Source organism: Hevea brasiliensis, chromosome 8 (genome assembly GCF_030052815.1).
Source record: "Hevea brasiliensis isolate MT/VB/25A 57/8 chromosome 8, ASM3005281v1, whole genome shotgun sequence".
In the NCBI taxonomy this organism is placed as follows: domain Eukaryota; kingdom Viridiplantae; phylum Streptophyta; class Magnoliopsida; order Malpighiales; family Euphorbiaceae; genus Hevea; species Hevea brasiliensis.
Genome location: NC_079500.1, coordinates 50,842,472 through 50,866,377, shown reverse-complemented (window position 1 = coordinate 50,866,377; position 23,906 = coordinate 50,842,472).

Sequence of the window (23,906 nt, the reverse complement as noted above, 5' to 3'; positions counted from 1 at the left end):
ATTCTATGCTCTTTGTCTTCAATTTATTTTATATGTTCATATAGATCATGTAATCATGTTTAATTTGAGGGGATACACAACTCTGCACATGTTTAGTTTCTGTCTCTCGTATTTTTATTATTTTTCTTTATTTTCTGAATCTGTAAAAAATTTGTAAAAATTATATTCATATTCTACACGAAATTCCATTAATTTTAGGCTCAAGAATCACTAAAAAAGCTTTAATATTTTGTAAGTTATGGCTGTTTGAAGTTAGGGTTCTTGTAAAATCTGATTTGCAGGATATCCGACTTGTGGAGCCCATATTTCCCTTGTTCCTTAATATTTTTGTGTAAATCTAGTGTCTAAAATTAACTTCAGACTCTTATGAATCTTTTCCAATTGGTTTTGCATTCATATCTATTGTGGTTAATAAGTTATGAATTTTACAAAAAAGTAGTATGATTCTGTCACTTAGAAAAATTACGATTTATGTAGACCATTCGGTTAGGGATTTCTTTGATTTATAAATTTTATGATCTTGTATGATATGTAAGCTATCTTCTGTAATTTTTTTATGATTTTTAGGCATGTATAACTATTTTTAAAAAATCGGATTTCTTGCTACTGTTAATCTGCCAGAATTTGGAAATTGTATATTTATGCATGTTCTTGTATTTTCTTGGGTTTTAATTGATGTTTGATCTATTTTTCTGTGTTCCTTTAATTCAAGAAGTGTTATGAAGTGTTTGGATAATGTTAGAAGACTTAGACCATTAGGTGGTTGAAACTAATTAGGAATCTTAACCCTTTAGGAGACTAGAGTTAGAATCCAATGTAAATTGTTATTAATATTTTCTTTATTTCTTTTATTTTCTTTAGTTTCTTTATTTTTTATTACAAACAAAATTGGTAAGTAGCCCTAAGGTAAGTACCAAAGAGGGCATTTGCGTGGAGCTTATATGGAGCTAAACGGGAGTAAGCCAAGGATATCATTGCCATACTAGAAGAGAAGACCCTTTTTTAAGGGTAGCTTGCCCCAATGGCAACTGCATTTACCAACAGGTAAGTAGCTCTAAATTTCTCGAATAACCATTGACATGAAATTGTAGTAATAATAGAACCTTTATTTGGTAAATTAAAATTAACTTTGTTTTTAATTTAACTGATTTTTGCATGTAATTAATTTAAATAAATACTTTGTACATTAAAATTAATCTTGTTTGTAAATTAAACTAATATTGGCATGTAAATAAATTTAATTTAATACTTGGTAATTGTAAAATAAATTTGCATGTTAGAAATCTTTATTAGGTTGTGATTGTTTGGGCCTTATGTGATATTAGAATAACTTACACATGTACATAATTAACTTAGTTCAATTATCCTTAGGGTAACTTGGTGAAAATTAATTAATTAGGTTAAATAGAAACGTAGGGTTATTTGAAATTGAATTTGTTTGTAAATTAAATTCTCAATAATAAATTAATTTTAGTCATCTGGTAAATATCATTTAAATAATTAGCAACCCCATAGATAGGAATTACTTGTGCATGAAAATTGTGTGTAAACAACAACCCTTTTTGTGAATTACTTGCGTGTGTAGGATTAGAATTGCATTTTTAGGATAAAGTTTAATAAAGGAATAATAAACAAGACTTCTAGAAACATTAGTAGAGGGTGGCACTCGAATTAACGAGGTTAGACCAGGCGTAAGGGGTGCCTAACACCTTCCCCTTACGTACCCACTATCCCGAACCTAGACATTGGGCTATGGTGATGACGGTTGTGGAAACTCTGCAAGGAGTAAGTTGCCATCCATGACCCTCGGAAGAAACACTGAATATGTCCGGTTATTACCGGGTGGCGACTCTGTCTATCTATGCCTTCGTGGCATAAATCCTTAGTACCGTGGTAGTGTTATGGGAAGACGGTACTTACGGTGGTTTGATTCTATTAGGATTGTATGAAGTGCATGTCTAGGAAATCTTTGTCTAAGGAGGTGGTACTTAAGTGAGACCATTGTGACTCCACCATCTTTCCTGGGCATTACCTGGTGCATTTTATATAATTCTAATGGATGATATTTCGCCTCACGCCCCACCTCCCACAGTTTGGCGACTCCACTGGGGACTAAATGGATAGTTACTCCAACATGTTTCTATTAGTCTAATATTATTCCTCTGTTAAACTTTTTGGATTGCACTACACTATCACACGGATCACCCTTACCCTTTTAGCCCCGTTAGTACTAGCCAAGGAGACCATGGTTCTACTCGAGCTATGACGAATTGGTGAATGCTAGCACCCCATGCCTGTACCTTTGAGTATATAAAAGAGCCACAGCTCCGGCCGTTGTGCTTAATGGACAAGCTCTCGCATGGGTGACCCTTTTCTTACCCGATGAAGCCCATGAGACATAGATTTTAACCCTAGATACCCCGTAGATTTTTGTTGTGCTAGATTTATAACCTTACTGTTCAAACCATAAGTTCTAGTGGTAGTTGAGATGAACCTAGGCCTATGCATAGGCCCAATGTGTGTATAGGCCCAAGTCCATTTCAAAACCTATGTTAAGCAAGAGGATGCTTACTTATGGTTAAACTTTAAGGATATAAATCCTTTGTTTGTGAGGGAAGGATCGTCCTGGACCATCCCCTGTTGGTGTGTCCAGTGTACCGTAGCCTAGGATAGAATTTTTTCTTACCCTGCACGTGAGAGTTGAAGGTATAAGGAGGCGAAGATTCAGTTCTTGAGATTTTTTTTTGTCTTTGGTTTTAATTTTGTCTTTGGTTTTAATTTTGTCTTTGGTCCAATTTTAGCTCAGTTTATATGGTCTGGTTTTGGTTTAGTTTTGGTTCTATTGGTATGGTTCAGTTTTGGTTTTGTAAAAGTAAAGGCAAAAAAAAAAAAAAAAAAAAAAAAAAGAAAAAAATGGTTCATTCATGCATTGCATTCATGTACATAGTATGCTTAGGTTAACTCTTAAATCCTATTTTTTTTTAGCAAACATAGCCTCAAAACACACCAAAGAGACTTCCAATTAGGTCACTTGGGTTAGGGAATGGAAGAAACTAGTAAGGATTTCTCCTGCACTACTTAAGATGGAAAAAACTATGGCCGTGCTTGATGAAATATTGAATGCCAAGATGTTTGAGCTAGAAGAGACAATTGTGGTCAACTTTAGAAAGAGGCCCCGAGGTAGGCCAATTAAGTGGCATTAAAGTTATTGAGGTTCAAATTGTGTCTCACACCCCAAGGAGATTTTTTCCAAATCAGCCAACCCTTATCCTAAGTTTTGGAGCGTCTCAAAGTTCAAGACCTCCTACAGCTCTTAGCACCCAGACCACTACCAAATCCACTCCCACCTAGCTATGATATCAACCAATGTTGCCGGTTCTACCAAGCCCACAATCATGACACCGACTGATGCTTTCAACTTAAGCATGATATCTAAGACCTAATTGATGCCAAAATGATAATTGACCCAGAAAATCAACCCAAAAGCCCCATGCCTAGCTAAAATTTCCACCTACACCAGGTCTCTACATGATCTCCATCACCCCAAAAAACCCTAACAGAATTATTAACTTTATCCAACCCATCCAAAAGCCCAATGAACTTATCCAACCCATCCAAAAGCCCAATGAACTTATCCAACCCATTAAAAAGCCCAGTGAACCTATCCAACCCATCCAAAAGCTCAATGAACCTCAGTCTATAATGGTTGTTGACATTTGTGATAATTCTAGCTATGATGTGGGTCCTTTAGATGTTTGGACCAATTTTGATGAGGAGGTAGTTGCATTACAACTAGATGGTTTAGTTCCACTAGTGTCCGATTTTCAAGTTGTCGAGATCTATAAAAACTAGATGGATCTAAAAGTGGCTACTATGAAGAAAGGGATGGAGTTTTTTCTTAGCACAGGCTTAGAAGAAAGTATAGATGGTCTGGTGACTTTTCTTAAGATGATGGGGCAGATCACGAGTCATGGTTTAGGCTATGAGCTAATGAGAAGAGGAAGAAGAGCTAAAGCCTCCTAAGTTCTTGAAAGAGGGCAATTACCTTGACATATGATTAGGGGTTACCACATGTGAAATAGCTAAAGCAGAAAATCAGCACCACCGATCGAGGATGCATGAAAAGCCAAACACCTAAAGCTACACCCCTATGTTTGAGTCTATCTTTTGTAATGCTCACAGTAGTGATATTGATGTTTCCAATTCGATGTACTTGATAAAGATTTGAGGCCAAGATCAATAACATTCCAGTCCTTATGCTTACTTGTTTGATGTTTATTCTAATGGGCATATGCATGGCATTCATAATCATTTAGAATATATTTTTGTTAATGCATCAAAATCGATCTCTATTAATTTAGATACACCAAATAATCCTAAAGACATTAAGTTAGCTGAAGATTTAACCCAAGAAGAAAGAGATAAATTTATAGCCTTGTTAATAAAGTACCAAGAAGCACATGCCTCAAGCTTAAAATCGGATGGCCGATTCCCAAGCCACTGGTGTCGCTATAGGAAAAGAGTGATCAAAAGTTGACTTAGCCATTATCCTAATGAGGAGTAAAATTTTATGCTATGAAGGATTAGTAGTAGCACATGTGGACCTAGAGGAGAAGGAAAATGATATGAAGACATAAGGAGGTCTCTGGAAGTGAGATAATACTAGCAATAAGCCTACAAAAGAGATAGAGTAACAATTCATGGATTAGCTACTCAACTTACTGTAGCTGGGGGGCAATTCTACAAACTCTTATGTGTGATAGAAAAGCAGTGAGCAAATAATAAAAGAAATACTTGCAGAAATGTGTGGTCCCCATATGAATGGAAATGTTCTAGTTGGAAAAAATGTTCAAACATATAAGGATTGGCACGAAAAACTCCCTTATGTTCTTTAAGAGTATCGTAGTATTACAAGGACATCCACGAGGGCAACCCCATTCTCTTTAGTGTATGGGATTAAAGTAGTGCTATCCATTAAGCAAGAGGTCAAATCCTTAAGAGTGATGCTAGAAGCTAAGATCCTAGAAAATGAGTGGGCCTATAAGAGATATGAAGAACTAGCTTTGATTGATGAAAAGAGGATGCGAGCCTTGTATCATATGCAGGCTTATCAAAGGAAGATAACTAGAGCCTTTAATAAGAAGGTGAAGCCAAGAAAGATCAAAGAGGGAGATATGGTTGTGAAACAAACTCGACCCATCCCTTTTGATCCAAGAGGAAAGTTTAAGCCAAACTGGGATGGTCTACACATAGTCAAAAGATCTTGCTCTTGTAAGAATATCAGACCTGGATGGGATGAATTTCAAGAACCAGTCAATTTAGACAGGCTTAAATGGTACTTTGTGTGAGACAGGCCCGCTAAGCTGAAAACCTGCAAAAGGCGGTCTAGGCAAAAGTAAGGGTCAAAGAAAAAAGAACGAAAGAAAAAAAAAGAAAAAGAAAAAAGAAAAGAAAAGAAAAGAAAAAAAAATGCTAGATTGAAAACCTACAAAAGGCAGTCTAAGCAAAAGGAGAGATGAGAGAAGATCTGGATGGAAAACCTGAAAAGGCCATTCGGCAGGTTATAAAGCTTATTTCTAACTTTGGAAGGTTAGAAATTTAGCAAAACTAAATGTAAGAGGGAGTAATGGTGTACCTGAATAAATAAAGAAGTTTTTATTGCATTAACCAGGAATAGGTTTTATTGAATTGTGATTGTGAATGTTTTGTGTCTTGAGGGATATATCAAAAGATTAAGTAATTGAACTGCATTATTTTGATTTAACCTATTGTCTTGTGAGCATGATAGAATAGGTGCTTGATATGAATATTCTGGTGATTGTCTAATTTCAAAAAAAGAGAAAAAGAATAAGAAAAAGAAAAGAAAAAAAAAAGAGCTCGCTAAGTGGAAAACCTGAAAGGGCCGCTTAGGCAAAAGTTAGAGCAAGCCCGCTGAGATGAAAACCCAAAAGGGCATTTCAGGCAAAACTTAGGGCATAGAGAATGAAGTTCATGGAAGAGAAATGAGTCAAGGCAGAAATCATGGGTGGAGAGAAGAAAAAGAAAAATCAGAGAGAAATTATATTGTGACCTTAAGGAAGTCTTTTTTGGTGAATAATTTTTCTCAAAAAAATTTGAGGTTATAAGAAAGTTTTTGCAAAAAGAGGTCCCCCAGAGGACTAAGTTTTTTTTAGAATCTCTAGCAAAATCAGCATACCCATGATAGGAAGTAGCATACAGGAAGCATAAAAATCAGAGAGAATTTTGAGACCCAGTCATCCTAATTTTTTTTTTCAAATCATGAATTAGATATTTTTTGGTAAGTCCTTAGACGTTGTTTAGGGCGCATGACATAGTTGTGTAAGGCATAGAAGAACATGCATCAACATGTCACCTGTGGGTGTGTAAGGCGTAGAAGAACATGCATCACCACAGTTTCAAGTGTCGAACTACGAGGGGGTCTGATTCTTCCTCAGGATAGCGAGGGGGATACGTAGGTAGTTTAGGATCGTGGTCCTAAATACGAACCCACAACATTTCATGATAGATGTTTTTTGGTAAGTCCTTAGACGTTGTTTAGGGCACATGGCATAGTTGTGTAAGGCGTAGAAGAACACGCATCAACATGTCACCTGTAGGTGTGTAAGGCGTAGAAGAACATGCATCACCACAGTTTCAAGTGTCGAACTACGAGTGGATCTGATTCTTCCTCAGAATAGCGAGGGGGATACGTAGGTAGTTTAGGACTGCGGTCTAAATATGAATCCACAACATTTCAAAAATTATCATGAGACTGTAGCTAGTCTCATGATGCAGAGTGTATCGACAGAGTAAGATGCATTCGATTTTCACATTACAAAGTTATCACTGTTATGAGACCGTAGCTAGTCTCATAACACAGAGTGTATCGACAGAGCAAGATGCACTCAATTTTCACATGACACAGTTATCACTGTTATGAGACCATAGCTAGTCTCATGACGCAGAGTGTATCGACAGAGCAAGATACACTCATTTTTCACTTGATACAATTATTACTATTATGAGACCGTAGCTAGTCTCATAACATAGAGTATGTCGACCGAGCAAGATATACTTGATCCTCATAGCCAATGTTTCATAGTTATTAGAAATTTGAGTTTCACTTTGACGAAACTTGAGCAATGCTTTCGCATTGATTTCAACTTTCGCCAAAGTGGGGGGCAAACTGTAGACCCTTATTTTGTGATGAGTATGTGCATTGAGGCCGTGGGAAACCCGATGATGAAAAATTATATGACTGTAAGATGTAATTGGAGGCATGGAGCTGAATTATTAATTCCGTGGCATGATCTTGAAAAAAATAAAAATAATAATAAAATCTTGGGGAAATTAAATTAATTAAATTTAAATAAAATTTTATTTTGTTTAAATTTAATATGGGTAGTTCTTAAATGGATCTAATTAAGTTTAATTGGGCTCTATGGGCCTAAGAAAGCCTAGTTAGGAATTTTAAATGGGATCCATTTAATTATTTTCTAAAAATTAAAATAACAAAATATCTCTTTCCTCCTTGACCCCACTCTCTTCCTCACTCCCTATTGGTGCCTTCCATTTTTTCCTGTCTTCCTATTGGTTGAAACACCTCACCCATATCCCAGTCTTATTCGAATTCTGCAATCGCAGTTGTTTAAGTCATCTAAACTTTATCACCCTAAGACTCCAAATCCTACCACACCTCTTCCTCATTCCCTATTGGTGCCTTCCATTTTTTCCTGTCTTCCTATTGGTTGAAACACCTCACCCATATCCCAGTCTTATTCGAATTCTGCAATTGTAGTTGTTTAAGTCATCTAAACTTTATCATCCTAAGACTCCAAACCCTATCACACCTCTCTCCCAAAACCCTATAAATACCCTACTAGAGAAGAGAAGAAAGAGGATGGGAGGAAAGAGGAAGAGAAAATTCAGAGCTATAAGAAATTTAGAGATATTTAAGACTCTTTGAGTTCTTCCTTATTTTTTTCTTTTCTTCAAGAAGATTTTCATACAAGATTTCTGGAAGGTCAGTTTTTCATTGTTTTATTTTCAAGATCTATGCCACACAATATTTTAATTCTATGCTCTTTGTCTTCAATTTATTTTATATGTTCATATAGATCATGTAATCATGTTTAATTTGAGGGGATACACAACTCTGCACATATTTAGTTTCTGTCTCTCATGTTTTTATTATTTTTCTTTATTTTCTGAATCTGTAAAAAATTTGTAAAAATTATATTCATATTCTACACGAAATTCCATTAATTTTAGGCTCAAGAATCACTAAAAAAGCTTTAATATTTTGTAAGTTATGGCTATTTGAAGTTAGGGTTCTTGTAAAATCTGATTTGCAGGATATCCGACTTGTGGAGCCCATATTTCCCTTGTTCCTTAATATTTTTGTGTAAATCTTGTGTCTAAAATTAACTTCAGACTCTTATGAATCTTTTCCAATTGGTTTTGCATTCATATCTATTGTGGTTAATAAGTTATGAATTTTACAAAAAAGTAGTACGATTCTGTCACTTAGAAAAATTACGATTTATGTAGACCATTCGGTTAGGGTTTTCTTTGATTTATAAATTTTATGATCTTGTATAATATGTAAGCTATCTTCTGTAATTTTTTTATGATTTTTAGGCATGTATAACTATTTTTAAAAAATCGGATTTCTTGCTACTGTTAATCTGCCAGAATTTGGAAATTGTATATTTATGCATGTTCTTGTATTTTCTTGGGTTTTAATTGATGTTTGATCTATTTTTCTGTGTTCCTTTAATTCAAGAAGTGTTATGAAGTGTTTGGATAATGTTAGAAGACTTAGACCATTAGGTGGTTGAAACTAATTAGGAATCTTAACCCTTTAGGAGACTAGAGTTAGAATCCAATGTAAATTGTTATTAATATTTTCTTTATTTCTTTTATTTTCTTTAGTTTCTTTATTTTTTATTACAAACAAAATTGGTAAGTAGCCCTAAGGTAAGTACCAAAGAGGGCATTTGCGTGGAGCTTATATGGAGCTAAACGGGAGTAAGCCAAGGATATCATTGCCATACTAGAAGAGAAGACCCTTTTTTAAGGGTAGCTTGCCCCAATGGCAACTGCATTTACCAACAGGTAAGTAGCTCTAAATTTCTCGAATAACCATTGACATGAAATTGTAGTAATAATAGAACCTTTATTTGGTAAATTAAAATTAACTTTGTTTTTAATTTAACTGATTTTTGCATGTAATTAATTTAAATAAATACTTTGTACATTAAAATTAATCTTGTTTGTAAATTAAACTAATATTGGCATGTAAATAAATTTAATTTAATACTTGGTAATTGTAAAATAAATTTGCATGTTAGAAATCTTTATTAGGTTGTGATTGTTTGGGCCTTATGTGATATTAGAATAACTTACACATGTACATAATTAACTTAGTTCAATTATCCTTAGGGTAACTTGGTGAAAATTAATTAATTAGGTTAAATAGAAACGTAGGGTTATTTGAAATTGAATTTGTTTGTAAATTAAATTCTCAATAATAAATTAATTTTAGTCATCTGGTAAATATCATTTAAATAATTAGCAACCCCATAGATAGGAATTACTTGTGCATGAAAATTGTGTGTAAACAACAACCCTTTTTGTGAATTACTTGCGTGTGTAGGATTAGAATTGCATTTTTAGGATAAAGTTTAATAAAGGAATAATAAACAAGACTTCTAGAAACATTAGTAGAGGACTGGCACTCGAATTAACGAGGTTAGACCAGGCGTAAGGGGTGCCTAACACCTTCCCCTTACGTACCCACTATCCCGAACCTAGACATTGGGCTATGGTGATGACGGTTGTGGAAACTCTGCAAGGAGTAAGTTGCCATCCATGACCCTCGGAAGAAACACTGAATATGTCCCGGTTATTACCCGGGTGGCGACTCCTGTCTATCTATGCCTTCGTGGCATAAATCCTTAGTACCGTGGTAGTGTTATGGGAAGACGGTACTTACCAGTGGTTTGATTCTATTAGGATTGTATGAAGTGCATGTCTAGGAAATGCTGTCTAAGGAGGTGGTACTTAAGTGAGACCATTGTGACTCCACCATCTTTCCTGGGCATTACCTGGTGTATTTTATATAATTCTAATGGATGATATTTCGCCTCACGCCCCACCTCCCACACGTCCTTGAAATTTACCTGGTCTCAGTCTCTGAATAGTTGTGGGTGCTGTCTCCTCATGTCCTCCTCACGCTTCCATGTAGCCTCCTGGCCTGAATGATGGTTCCACAACACTTTGACTAGAGGTATCTATTTGTTCCTCAGCTGCTTCACCTCATGTGCCAAGATCTTTATGGGCTCTTCATCATATGTCAGGTCTGGATTCACCTCAATCTCCTCTATTGGCAAAATGTGAGAGGGGTCTGATCTGTACCTCCTTAACATGGAGACATGGAAGACATTGTGAATCTTTTCCAACTCCGAAGGCAATGCAAGTCTATATGCCAATGGACCCACTCTTTCTAGAACCTCATACGGCCCAATGAAGTGAGGACTTAGTTTCCCCTTTCTACCAAACCTCATGATCCTTTTCCTTGGGGAAACTTTTAGGAACATCTTGTCACCCACACTATACCGAATATCTCTTCTCTTTAGGTCAATGTAGGACTTCTGTCTATCCGTTGCAACTTTGAGTCAGTCTCTAATGAGCTTAACCTTTTCTTCTGTCTGTTGCACTAATTCTAGACCAATCAACTTCCTCTCGCCCACTTCATCCTAGCACAAGGGAGTTCTACACTTCCTGCCATAAAGTGCTTCGTATGGAGGCATTCTGATGCTTGACTGATAACTGTTGTTGTAGGCAAATTCAATTAAAGGCAAGTGTGTGTCCCAACTCCCTTCAAACTCAATCACACAAGCTCAAAGCATATCCTCCAAAATCTGAATGATCCTTTCGGATTGGCCGTCTATCTGTGGATGGAATGCTGTGTTGAAGTTCAATCTAGTTCCTAGGGCTTTTTGGAGACTACCCTAGAATCTAGAAGTGAACCTTGGGTCTCTGTCCGACACAATAGACACTGGCACTCCATGTAACCTCACAACATCATCAATGTACAGTTTGGCCAATCTTTCCAGGCTGTAATCCATTCTCACTGGCAAAAAGTGTGCAGACTTGGTCAATCTATCAATAATAACCCAAACTGCATCATGATTCTTTTGTGTAAGTGGAAGTCCTGTCACGAAATCCATAGTGATTCTTTCCACTCGGGAATTGGCAATGGCTATAGCAACCCTGCAGGCACTTGGTGTTCTGCCTTCACTTGCTGACAAGTTAGGCATTTGGCAACATATTCTGTAATGTCTTTCTTCATTCCTCTCCACCAATAGTGCTCTTTCACACTTCTATACATTTTGGTTCCACCAGCGTGCATTGCAAAAGGTGAATCATGTGCTTCCTTTAAAATGTTCTGCCTCAGTTCAACATTCTCAGGAATGCACATTTTGCCCTTATATAACAACAAGCTCTCATCATTTACTGATAATTCTGGTTTTTTGCCATCCCGAGCCTCTTCCATCAACTTCACATACTTATCATCCTTCTGTACAACTGCTTTAATTTGTTCTGCCTGCATTGGCTTCACTTGCCAAGTAGCTACCATCTGCCCATCTTCATTAATCTCCAAATTAGCATGCAATGCCCTTAACTCATGCACCATGGACAATGGAGAAACCCTCAAACCAGCCATAGTCTTGCGACTTAAAGCATCAGCTACAACATTAGCTTTTCCAGGCTGATAGTCTATCAAACAATCATAATCTTTTATCAGATCTAACCATCTCCTTTGCCTCAAATTTAACTCTTTTTGTGTGCCCAAGTACTTCAAACTTTTATGATCTGTGTATATATAACATCTCTCCCCATACAAGTAATGTTTCCAGATCTTCAAGGCAAAGACAATGACTGCTAGCTCCAGCCTAATCCGTAGGATAATTCCTCTAATGCGGTTTAAGCTGGCGTGAAGCATAGGCAATGACGTTTCTATCTTGCATCAACACACAGCCTAATCCGTTATCAGAAGCATCACTGTGTATGGTATTCTCCTTACCCAAAGTGGGCAAGGTTAAGACTGGAGCTTCAGTTAAATGCCTCTTTAACTCATCAAAACTTTCTTGGCATCGATCAGTCCATTGAAATTTTACATCCTTCCTAAGTAGCTTGATCAGTGGAGATGCTAGTATGGAGAATCCCTTCACAAACCTTCAATAATACCCAGCTAAACCAAGGAAACTCCGAACTTCCGTGACATTTCTAGGTGGCTTCCAATTAAGAATGGCTTCTACTTTGCTAGGATCCACTTGGATACCTTCTGCAGATACAATATGCCCCAAAAATGAAATCTCCTTTAGCTAAAACTCACATTTCGACAGTTTGCATACAACTGCTTCTCCCTCAAAGTCTGCAATACTATCCTCAAGTGCTTGTCGTGTTCCTCTGCATTCTTTGAGTACACCAAAATATCATCAATGAACACCACAACAAACTGGTCCAAATATGGCCTGAAGATAGTGTTCATTAGGCCCATAAAAGCAGCGGGAGCATTAGTCAACCCGAATGGCATTACCAAGAACTCATAGTGGCCATACCGAGTCCTAAAGGCAGTTTTAGGAATACTTTGCTCCTGCACCCTCAACTGGTAGTAGCCCGATCTCAAGTCAATTTTTGAGAATACAGTTGCATCCTTTAACTGATCAAATAAATCATCGACCCCTGGCAGAGGATATCTATTCTTTATGGTAACCTTATGAAGGAACGGAAGCGTGAAAAACACAAGATTATACCATTGAATTCAAAAAAATTTCGCCTAGGGTCACATGCACCATGCAAGATTTATTTTTATCTATTTGATTTCAATGATAAACAACATATTAAAACTCTTTTAATATGTTTTTGGATCTGTATTTTCCATTTAAGATTTTAAAATTAATCAGATTAATTTTAGAACCCTAGATTAAATCAAGAACGATTACACTAACCTCTTGATGCACTGCAGCGTGTTTGCGCCTTTGAGATTCGTCTTCACGACACCAAATGTTGTCCCTCTAGCTTGTCCACAGCAAGAACACCTATGGAAGCCCTTGAACAGCCTCTAAAGCTTTTTCTATTAATTAGAAATTCAAGTTCTGCCTTTTAAGAGATTAGAGATGTAAACAGGACACTAGAAACAATTTCTAGTGTTCTTAATTCAAGAGATTGATGGCTAATCTCTTTGAATTGATGAGAGATGAAGAGAAATAGCTGGAGAGGCTCAAAGTGGCGTGACAAATGAGAGGAGAGGCTGCTGGTTATTTTTTCTTTTCATAACCACACTTAAATAGCTAGGTTAACACATTAAACCCTAGCCACATGTCACCTTTTGATTAGCTCTAGGTTTAAGTGACCCAATCACATTGTGCCAAGTGTCAAACCTATATTTAATCTTGATTTTAATCATCTTACATGATTAAAAAAAATTTGGCAAGCTTATGTGTAATCCCATGTGTCACCATCTCATGGTGCCACGTGTCACACTCTGAAATGACCAAAATGCCCCTATGTCTTAATTTTGAGTTCTTAACCCAAAATAATTATTTTTGTGACACCCCTTACCCGTGTATAGTATACCCGAGTAAGTAATGCCACACGGTGTACCGGCACACTCTAATTAATTAATTTATATCATGCTTTTGAATATAACTTGTAAAATATAACTCATTTAAGTCATTTATTAAAATCATAATTTATTTGAGGTTCCATAAATTTTAAAGAAAATCCGGCAGAGTACCGGCTAAAAATGGAGAAAACAGTTCTTCGGAACCTGTTAAAAATACTTCCAATGAACAAATTCATTCATTCTCAACTCCAATATCATCACAAAGCTCAATATCAAGATCTCAACATTTTTTTCAATTTCAGGTCTCAACAACCTTTTCATTTCTCAAACATCCATTTCTCAGGGTTCTCATATATAAACAACAATTAAATACTCAAATTATTTCCATACATAACCATAAATCTTTATTATTTACATGAACCTCAAAATACATTACATAAATCCCAAATACATATGAGAAAACAAATATTTAATTACAAAATGACAAAATGACATCTAATGTCCTACCAATGCACTGCAGGTGATGAGGTGACACGGACACTGTGCAGAACTGTAGGATGGACTCACCCAGTCTGCGGTCTACTGGGCTCACGATCTGTATCTCCAGTACCTACGCGTGGCAAAAGCAACACGCTAAGCAATAATGCTTAGTGGTGCAATAATATAATAAAAGAAAATAGCAAGAAATTAAATGTGTAGTGAATGTATATGTTTCATTTGCTTGGTATTTGTATGTTATTTACTTTGTCCACTTTTATTCATTTGGTTGCCCAAAGTAACCTACACTAGACGACTGGGCTGGATAACGGGTAAACTGGCACTAGGTATCTAGTACCTTGGGCCATCACACCATCGGTCACATATGCATCTCCCGGTGCGCAACAGAACAGTTACCAAGCTGTAAATAATCTCAGACACAACGCCAAATCTCAATGCAAAGTCAGAATGGCTAAAAGCCATGAAATCACAGAATGGCATATTGCCATATGCAGTACTGCTACTGAACCCTATTGGCATGCCAAACTATCCAAACCAATCATGTTAGGTATACTAGGGCATTTGAAACTTTTAAATTCTTCAATTTGTGCATTTCAAGTTTTGGTGTCACTATTCACCTCTTTGGTCAACAAAAATGTTGACTTTTGGATAGAAAATATGTACATTGACTTTGGCACTCCCAACATACCACATTTTACATTTAAAACTTGTTAGAATTGGTCACCATTACCATTTCTAACTTAAAATCAAGAGGGCAGAAAATTTCAGTTTTTGAGACCCAATTTCACTGTTCCATTGGACACTGTTGCAGTGAGAATTTGAAGAAATGGCAAACATGAAAGTTGTTCCTTATTTTGTCTAGTTGAATTTCCTTTCTTGAATCACTCCATTTGGAGTTTTTTAGCTCCAGATATGGTCCAAAAACCACAGCTGGCCGGATTTGCATTCTGCAGAAATTACCATATCTACAGTAACATGAACAGTGACTGCCACTGCCATTTGGGTTAGGTTCTGCCCATAATTTGGGGTAGGTTCCTTCATGAAAGTTGTTTCTCTATGTCTTAGCTTGTTGCTGTAAATATTTCAGGTCAATTGACCAAATCTACAGTGAGTTATGGCCAAATGAACAGTTACTGTTCATTTGGTCAATTCTGTAGGGGCTGTTGCAGAGTGTCCGGATTGGGGCCAAGTTTTGGTCCTCTTGCTTTGGTCTTTTGGGCATGGTTTCTTCAGAAAAAATGTGCCATTATAAGCCTAGTTTCATGTCTAATTAGCCAAACACCAATTGGATCAACACAGCCAAAGTTATGGTAGTGCAAGTGGACTGAATTTTCAGTCCTTCTGCTGCTGTCCTAGGGCAGCCTGCAACTTCATTTTGCAATCCTATTTTTCAGTCCATTTGATGGTCAAATTACCTAAAATGGTCACTAATTGACCATTAAAATGTGCTCTAACAATTTCCTAAGCCAAGTCAATTTTTCACCCTCAAAACCCTAGTTTCCATTCCAATTTACCCATGCACCTTGGTTAAGCACACTAAATCATTATCTATGTAGATATATAGCTTAAACATAATCTCCAATTCATTCTAAGTCCATTAAAATCATCAAGACACTCCATTATTGTTCCCTCATTAGGGCTGCCGAAATTCAAGGCATGCATAAACATAAATTTCATTCATTTAAGTTACAAATTCTTGCTCACTTTAAGGCTTTAACATGGAATAAAGGAGATTTAAGTATATATATGCACTAACCTTGAATAGGGCATATTTTTCCCCACTTAAAACTTCACTTTCCTTCACTTTCTAGGCTGCCAAACACTTCCCCAAGAGATGTGATTAAGTTTTAATGAAGGGGTTTAGGGTTTAGTGGTGGAAACAAAGGAGAAAGGGAGCTTGGGAAGTGAGGTTTAATGGAGGTTGAGAGAGAGAGAGATTTCGGCTGGAATTGGAGAGGAAGAAGGCAGCTACAATTTAATTATTTTGGTCTTAATTTTGTCTCTTTTAAGTATTTAAGAAAGTTTATTAGCTTGTGATTGGTTGGTGAGTTTTAAATGACATCACAATGATGTCATAAATAAGCTTTTCTTTGATTTTTCTTTTCTTTTCATCACTACTCAATTTAAATTTAATTTCTAGTAATGTTTATTCATATTTTATGTCATATTAATTATTTACTCAACTGGACAAGTCGGCCAAAAATCACCTCTGAAGGCGAAATGACCAAAATGCCCTCCGTTTAACTTAACGGGTCAAAATTGTCTGTACCGATTGAAAAATTTTTCTAGGTATTTTCTTGGCATTCTAATGCCATGGGAACCTCAATAACCCTTTTTTGGAGTCCCAAAAATTATTTTATAATTTTTTCCCCGGGTCTAGAGCTCCTCGTTGCGAGAACCGCAACTTCCCTCCGGTTACCCATCGCTTGGGCACCGACTCATTTAACTTGGTTGTATTTTATTTCTAAAATTTTTACTAAATTTTTCTTATTAATATTTGAGTTAATTATGATTCCCGACTTTAATTTAAATATTTTTCCGGACATTCTAGCTGTCCGGACCAACACCGGTCACCGGAACAGTAGAATATACGGAGTTGTTACCGGGAGGGTGTTACAATTTTCTTCTTCTAATTAATTTATATCAAATATAAATTAATTAATTAATCTCTATTAATTAATTTCTCATCAATTAAATTCATATTTAAACACTTTAAATATAAATTTAATTTATACTACACATCTAATAATCTAGATTTGGTTTCAAGTCATGCTAGGGACTTTGCAATTTAATTGCAAACCAAACCTATTTAATTAATCAATTAAACTCTTTAATTAATTAATTAAATCATATTTAAATAGGTGATAACTTGTGTATGTGTGTGACTTACTAGGCTCATCACTAATTAGCAATGAGACATGATATCAACTCTTAATATCATCAGAACTCTTTCTTACCATAAATGATTTCTCTAAATCGTTTTATGAACCTCATAGACCATGGTTAACACCTAGCATAGCATGCCATGGCCACCCAATTAGTAATAAGATTTACCTTAAATGAACCTGTAATCATATGTTACCATGCACTAGAATCTCTCTGTTACAAAATCCCAACTCAAGCCGAGTCATGGTTTATGTCAAACTCCATTTGCTATGAATATTATGTTCTCTTTTAATTCCAGTTCTTGATTAAAAGATTTTCTCATCGTAAACTCTTTTACGAATAAATCTATCTGTCTGGCCAGAACTTGAAACATCAAGAACAATTAAATGAACATAGGATTTTATCTCTATTTACTTAGAGGAACAGATTCCATCTTGATCAACACCTACCTCTATATATAACTAGCAGAAGCCAACACATGCCCATATACCCATACATAGTACAAGTATGAAAGCAGTATCAAACTCAAACTACCTATATACAAGATAACTGTGCTATCTCAGGTCTAAAGATTATATGCACTGATATGATTTATGACAAAACATTGACAAGAGTAAACTCCATGTGCTTGTCATAAGTGTCACTGGTTCGGCCTACTTATCATTTATAAGTGCCTATCATGTTTGTTATATGGCATGAGACTCACCATTCCATCTTATTTATATCTCATATAAATAACTTGGGAACAAACATAAATACAATCTTTCTGGATAAGTCATGTCCTTATTATGAAGTATCCTCGATTGTGAACCTATTTATGATACTTTGTGCTAGAAATATTGTCACTCATATTCTTAACAACTTAAGAATAATATTTTTAACAAAATATCAATGGACCTTTTCTATTACACATAAATATATTATGTAAACGAAAAAGTGGAAATGCCTTTTATTAATAAAATTATGTACAAGATACATACTAAATGATATGCTCTAGGGCATACTACTAACAATCTCCCACTAGCACTAGAGCCATTCATTACAATATCTTAGACCTATCTTCTCAAGATGTCGGTCTAACTGAGTCTGTGACATAGGCTTAGTGAATGGATCAGCTGGATTTTCAGCTGATGCTATTTTCTGCATGGCTACATCGCCTCGCCCAACTATTTCTCTAATAATGTGGTAGCGCCTTTCTATGTGTTTGGATTTCTGGTGAGACCTTGGTTCCTTAGCCTGTATGACTGCTCCATTATTGTCACAGTGTAGTGGGCTGGCGACTCAATGGAAGTAACTCGTAAGTTACGTCATGAACTTCTTTATCCAAATGACTTCTTTTGCGACATCGATGCGGCAATATATTCACCTCGATGAGTGGAATCTGCAGTCGTCCTCTGTTTGGAACTCTTCCAACTGACTGCACCTCCATTACAAATGAACACATATCCAGAGGTAGACTTTCTATCATCGATATCTGATTGGAAATCAGAATCAATATAACCATCCAATTGCAAGTCTCTACCTCCATAAATCAAGAATAAATCCTTAGTTCTTCTCAAGTACTTAAGGATATTCTTGACTACTATCCAGTGTTCTAAACCTGGATTGGATTGACACCTGCTAGTCAAACTAACAGCTTATGCGATATCCGGCCTAGTACACAACATTGCATACATTAAACTTCCAATAGCTGAAGCATATGGAATCCTGGCCATCTTATCTCTTTCTTCGGGTGTCTTTGGAGACATCTCTTTAGAAAGATGGATACCATGTCTTACTGGTAACAATCCTCTCTTAGAATCAAGCATGTTAAACCTCTTTAACACCTTTTCCAAGTATAGACTTTGGGATAAACCTAGTATTCTTTTCGCTCTATCTCTATACATGCGAATCCAAAGAATATAGGTTGCCTCCTCTAAGTCTTTCATGGAGAATGTATTTGACAACCATACCTTTATAGTTGTCAACATACCTGTGTCATTACCTATCAACAGTATGTCATCCACATATAAGACAAGGAAAGTGATAGCTCTGTCACTAACCTTCTTATATACACATGGCTCATCCTCATTTTTGATAAAACCAAAGGATTTAATGGCTTCATCAAAATGGATGTTCCAACTCCTCGAAGCTTGTTTCAACCCATAAATGGATCGCTTTAGCTTGCATACCTTGGAACCATCTTGGGATTCAAATCCCCTAGGTTGTTCCATGAAAATGTTTTCTTCAATGTATTTGACATCCATCTGCCAAATCTCATAATCATAGTATGCAGCTATTGCTAATAAAATCCTAATTGATTTAAGCATGGCAACAGGCGAGAAAGTCTCCTCATAGTCTATTCCTTGCCTTTGGCAAAACCCTTTCGCTATTAGCCTTGCCTTATAGGTCTCTACCTTTCCATCAGAACCAATTTTCTTCTTGAAAACCCATTTGTTCCCTATAGGTACAATACCTTCAGGTGGGTCAACAAGATCCCAAACTTGATTCTTATACATGGAATCAATCTCGGATTTCATAGCATCAATCCATTTTGAAGAGTCTATATCTGATATAGCTTCTTCATAGGTAAGTGGATCATCTCCATGATCTACTTCTTCATGAGTAGACAACTCTTGTTCTTCTTCATGAAGAAAACCATATCTCACTGGTGGGTGAGATACCACAGTTGTTCTACGAGGAACAGTGTAGATGTTTCATCAATGGGTATAGGTTGACTAGATGGATCTATATCCATCGATGCTGGTTGGTCGAATTCTCCAATTCTAACTCTATTTGCCTTCCTTTGCCTCCTTCTTGAACAAACTGTTGTTCAAGAAATGTGGCATCTCTACTTATCACAACCTTTTGTGAAGTAGGCAAATAAAAATAATATCCAAAACTATCTTTTGGATATCCAACAAATCGACCTTTTTCTGATATGGTCTCCAATTTATCAGTGTTCAGCTTTTTGATATAAGCTGGACAACCCCAAATCTTAACATGCTTTAGACTTGGTTTTCTTCCATGCCATATCTCATAAGGTGTGGAAGAAACTGATTTTGATGGAATCCTATTCAGAATATACAAAGCTGATTCTAATGCAAATCCCCAAAAGAAGATTGGCATATCAGTATAGCTCATCATACTACGTACCATATCCAATAGGGTACGATTTCTCCTTTCAGATACACCATTCAGTTGTGGCATTCCTGGAGGAGTCAGCTGAGAAACAATGCCATGCTCTCTCAAGTATTCATCAAATTCAGTACTCAAATATTCACCTCCACGATCTGATCGAAGAGCTTTAATACTTTTTCCTGTTTGATTTTCTACTTCAGATTTAAATTCCTTAAACTTTTTAAAAGATTCATGTTTGTATTTCATGAAATACAAATACCCAAACCTTGATTTATCATCAATAAAGGTAATAAAATAATGAAAGCTCCCTCTATCCATTTCTTTAAACGGACCACATACATCACTATGTATTAATTTCAAAATATTTTCAGCTCTTCGCCCTTGTCCAACAAAGGGTGATCTAGTCATTTTGCCTTGAAGGCAAGATTCACAAGTTAGAGTAGGCTCAGAGCCCAATGAGGATAGAATCCCCATTTTATCCAATTTTACAATCCTATCTTCTGCAACACGACATAACCTTAAGTGCCAAATATATTTTGAACTTGAGTTGGTTTTCACCATGGCATTGTATTCTTTTAGATCACTTGCATTCAATTTGTGTTTGTCATTATTATCCAAATAATAAAGACCATCATTCATATAACCCGAACCAACATATTTATTTCCAAAATAAATATTGCAAACATCATCTGTGAACTGAAATTCATAGCCATTTCTAGTCAAACTAGATATAGAAATGATGTTCTTAAAAGCATCAGGTACATATAAAATATTATCCAAACACAAAACATGTCAAAACATGTAAAAAGATTTAGATCCTATAGCTAAAGCTTCAACAGTTGAGCCATTGCCAATCCGGACTCCAATATCTTGAGAACGCAAGCTGCTACTATTTGCTAGTTCTTGCATATCATTAGAAATGTGAGAACTGGCACCAGTATCTAAAACCCAAGCTGTAGATGAACTATGAGTATCATCATAATCTAAATAACAAGATATGGACATACCTTCCGAAGGTGTATCCTTCTTGTCCTTCAGAGAAGCAAGATACTCTGGGCAGTTCCTTTTCCAGTGCCCATCCTTTTGGCAGTGGAAACACTTTCCTTTGCCTCCATCAGCTTTAGTCTTCCTTTTCTGTTTAGCTATTTTCTTGGAAGGACCAGGAATCTGAGGTTTCTTTTTCTTATTGCCCTTCTTCTTGTTGGACTTTCCAGCAGAAGAAGATGCAACCAAAGCTACCTCTTTTCCTTTATTGCCTGGGATATTCTTTTGGGCAATAACCAGCATGTTGAGTAAACCAGCTAAGTTGCATTCCTGTTTAGTCATATGGAAATTTGTCACAAAATTCCCAAAAGACTCAGGAAGGGACTGAATGATCAAATCCGTTTGTAGTTGGAAATCCATATTGAGGTCAAGATGTTCCAACTGCACAATCAGCCGAATCATCTTGTGGACATGATCCCCAACATTCTGTCCCTCAGACATCCTCATCTGGAATAGTTTGTCTAGATATCTCATACCTAGCATTCTCTTTGTGCTCACCATACAACTCTTGTAGGTGAAGGAGGATCTCACTCGCACTCTGCATGTTCTCATGTTGCTTCTGTAACTCATTACTCATGGAAGCAAGCATGTAACACTTAGCTCTCATATCATGCTCCTTCCACTTGTCCAAAGTTTCATGTTCCTCTTGTGTGGCCTCTGGAGGTAAGGGACCAGGAACATTTGAATCTAGAACATATCCTATATGTTCAAGGTTCAGGACAAGTTTCAAATTTCTTAGCCAATCGCATGATTAGGTCCTGTCAACTGTTGTGATCAAGTATGCTTGCAAGGATATTGGATGGTGGTGGTTGTTTTGTGCTCATTTTTATCGAGAAAATTAAGCTGAGAAAATAACCAGATTAATTAGTAAATGTATCATGTAATTAACCAAAATGATTATGGTCTTTTAATCAAATTGGTCCTCCCACTAACTTAGCGAATCCTACACTTCCAGAGTAGAAAATGGATATCCTAGTTGGATGGATTTCTAGTGGGTGATTGAATTTTTATAATTCTATTGATCATCCTCAGGTACATCCATTATTGGAATTACAATAAACTATAAGTGAGCAACTCCTTGCCCATCACATCTCATGTGAGGTTCAATCTTTTACCTAGCCCCTAATGCTCAAAATCTCAGGTACATCCATTATTGACTTATCTTGCATTAGTTAAGTTGATCCCATTGAGTCAGTAATTATGCAAATAATTTTAATGTCCTCAGGTACATCCAATATTGGCCACCAAACCATTTACATATTTACAACATCTCATGCTTAACAATTATTCTTAAGAAAATCTTTTAAATTAATTGCATCTCATGCAACTATTTAAAATTTCTTAAAATAATTGCCCCAATGGAGGGCTTATGTTATAATTACTTTAATTATAGCATTTCCAACTTAATCATTTGTTTGGAAGATTTTATAGCCATCCTTATTACTATTAAGGTCTCACTTTGCACATTATCCATTTAGCATGCATATATCATATAATTGCATACATTCCCATACATCTCATGCATTCATGGATAAGCAGTAAATATGGTATGATCATGGACTTTCTAAGGGATTCAATTCTGAGCCACCAAGAATTGAATCAGGGCATTCCTAGGTGCATTTCATTCATTCATTTTACAAGAGTTGCTGAAGGAGTACATAATCAACACTTGATATTGAATTCCTCCCACTGGTCCCACCAATGCTCTTGACCTCCTTGAACTTCTTGCAATCCAATATTACATAGTAATCCTTGGCATACCAAGGCGAATTTACAAGAACTTAAATAAATGAAATTACAACCCAAAAATTTTACAAACTTAATAATACATGCCCAAAATAAATTAAAATAAATTAATTAATTTACAATCCCAAAGAAACATAAAAGAAATAAATCCAATCACATTGGTCTTTTATAGTCCATGATCATCCATCATGCATATCACTATTTAACAATTAAATAAAACATATATACTTAAATTAAATTGAATATCTCATATTCAACTTCAAAATCCAGATTTGAATATGATTCAAATAAATTTAAAAATTCAGATTTGGATCACATTCAAACAACTTCAAAAATTCAGATTTGAATCACATTCAAACATTTTTTAAAAAATCATATTTGAATCACATTCAAATATTTTTTAAAAAATCAGATCTGAATTTTATTGAATCAATTTTAAAAAATCAGATTTAAATATGATTCAAACAACTTTAAAAATTCAGATTTGAATCACATTCAAACAACTTTTAAAATTCAGATTTGAATCACATTCAAACAATTTTTAAAATTCTGATTTGAATCATAATTTAATTGTGTGATTAAAACTACTAATTAAACACCCATGGAACCATTGTTGCCGCCAACAATGGTGGCTTCACCATGTGTGTCGCCACACCTCTTGATCCAACCAGCAATGAATCAATCGTCTCATGATCAAATCACACAATTAAATCATATAATCAACAATCTAAATGGCAAATATAGTGGCTCTGATACCAACTGAAGGAACGGAAGTGTGAAAAACACAAGATTATACCATTGAATTCAAAAAAATTTCGCTTAGGGTCACATGCACCATGCAAGATTTATTTTTATCTATTTGATTTCAATGATAAACAACATATTAAAACTCTTTTAATATGTTTTTGGATCTGTATTTGCCATTTAAGATTTTAAAATTAATCAGATTAATTTTAGAACCCTAGATTAAATCAAG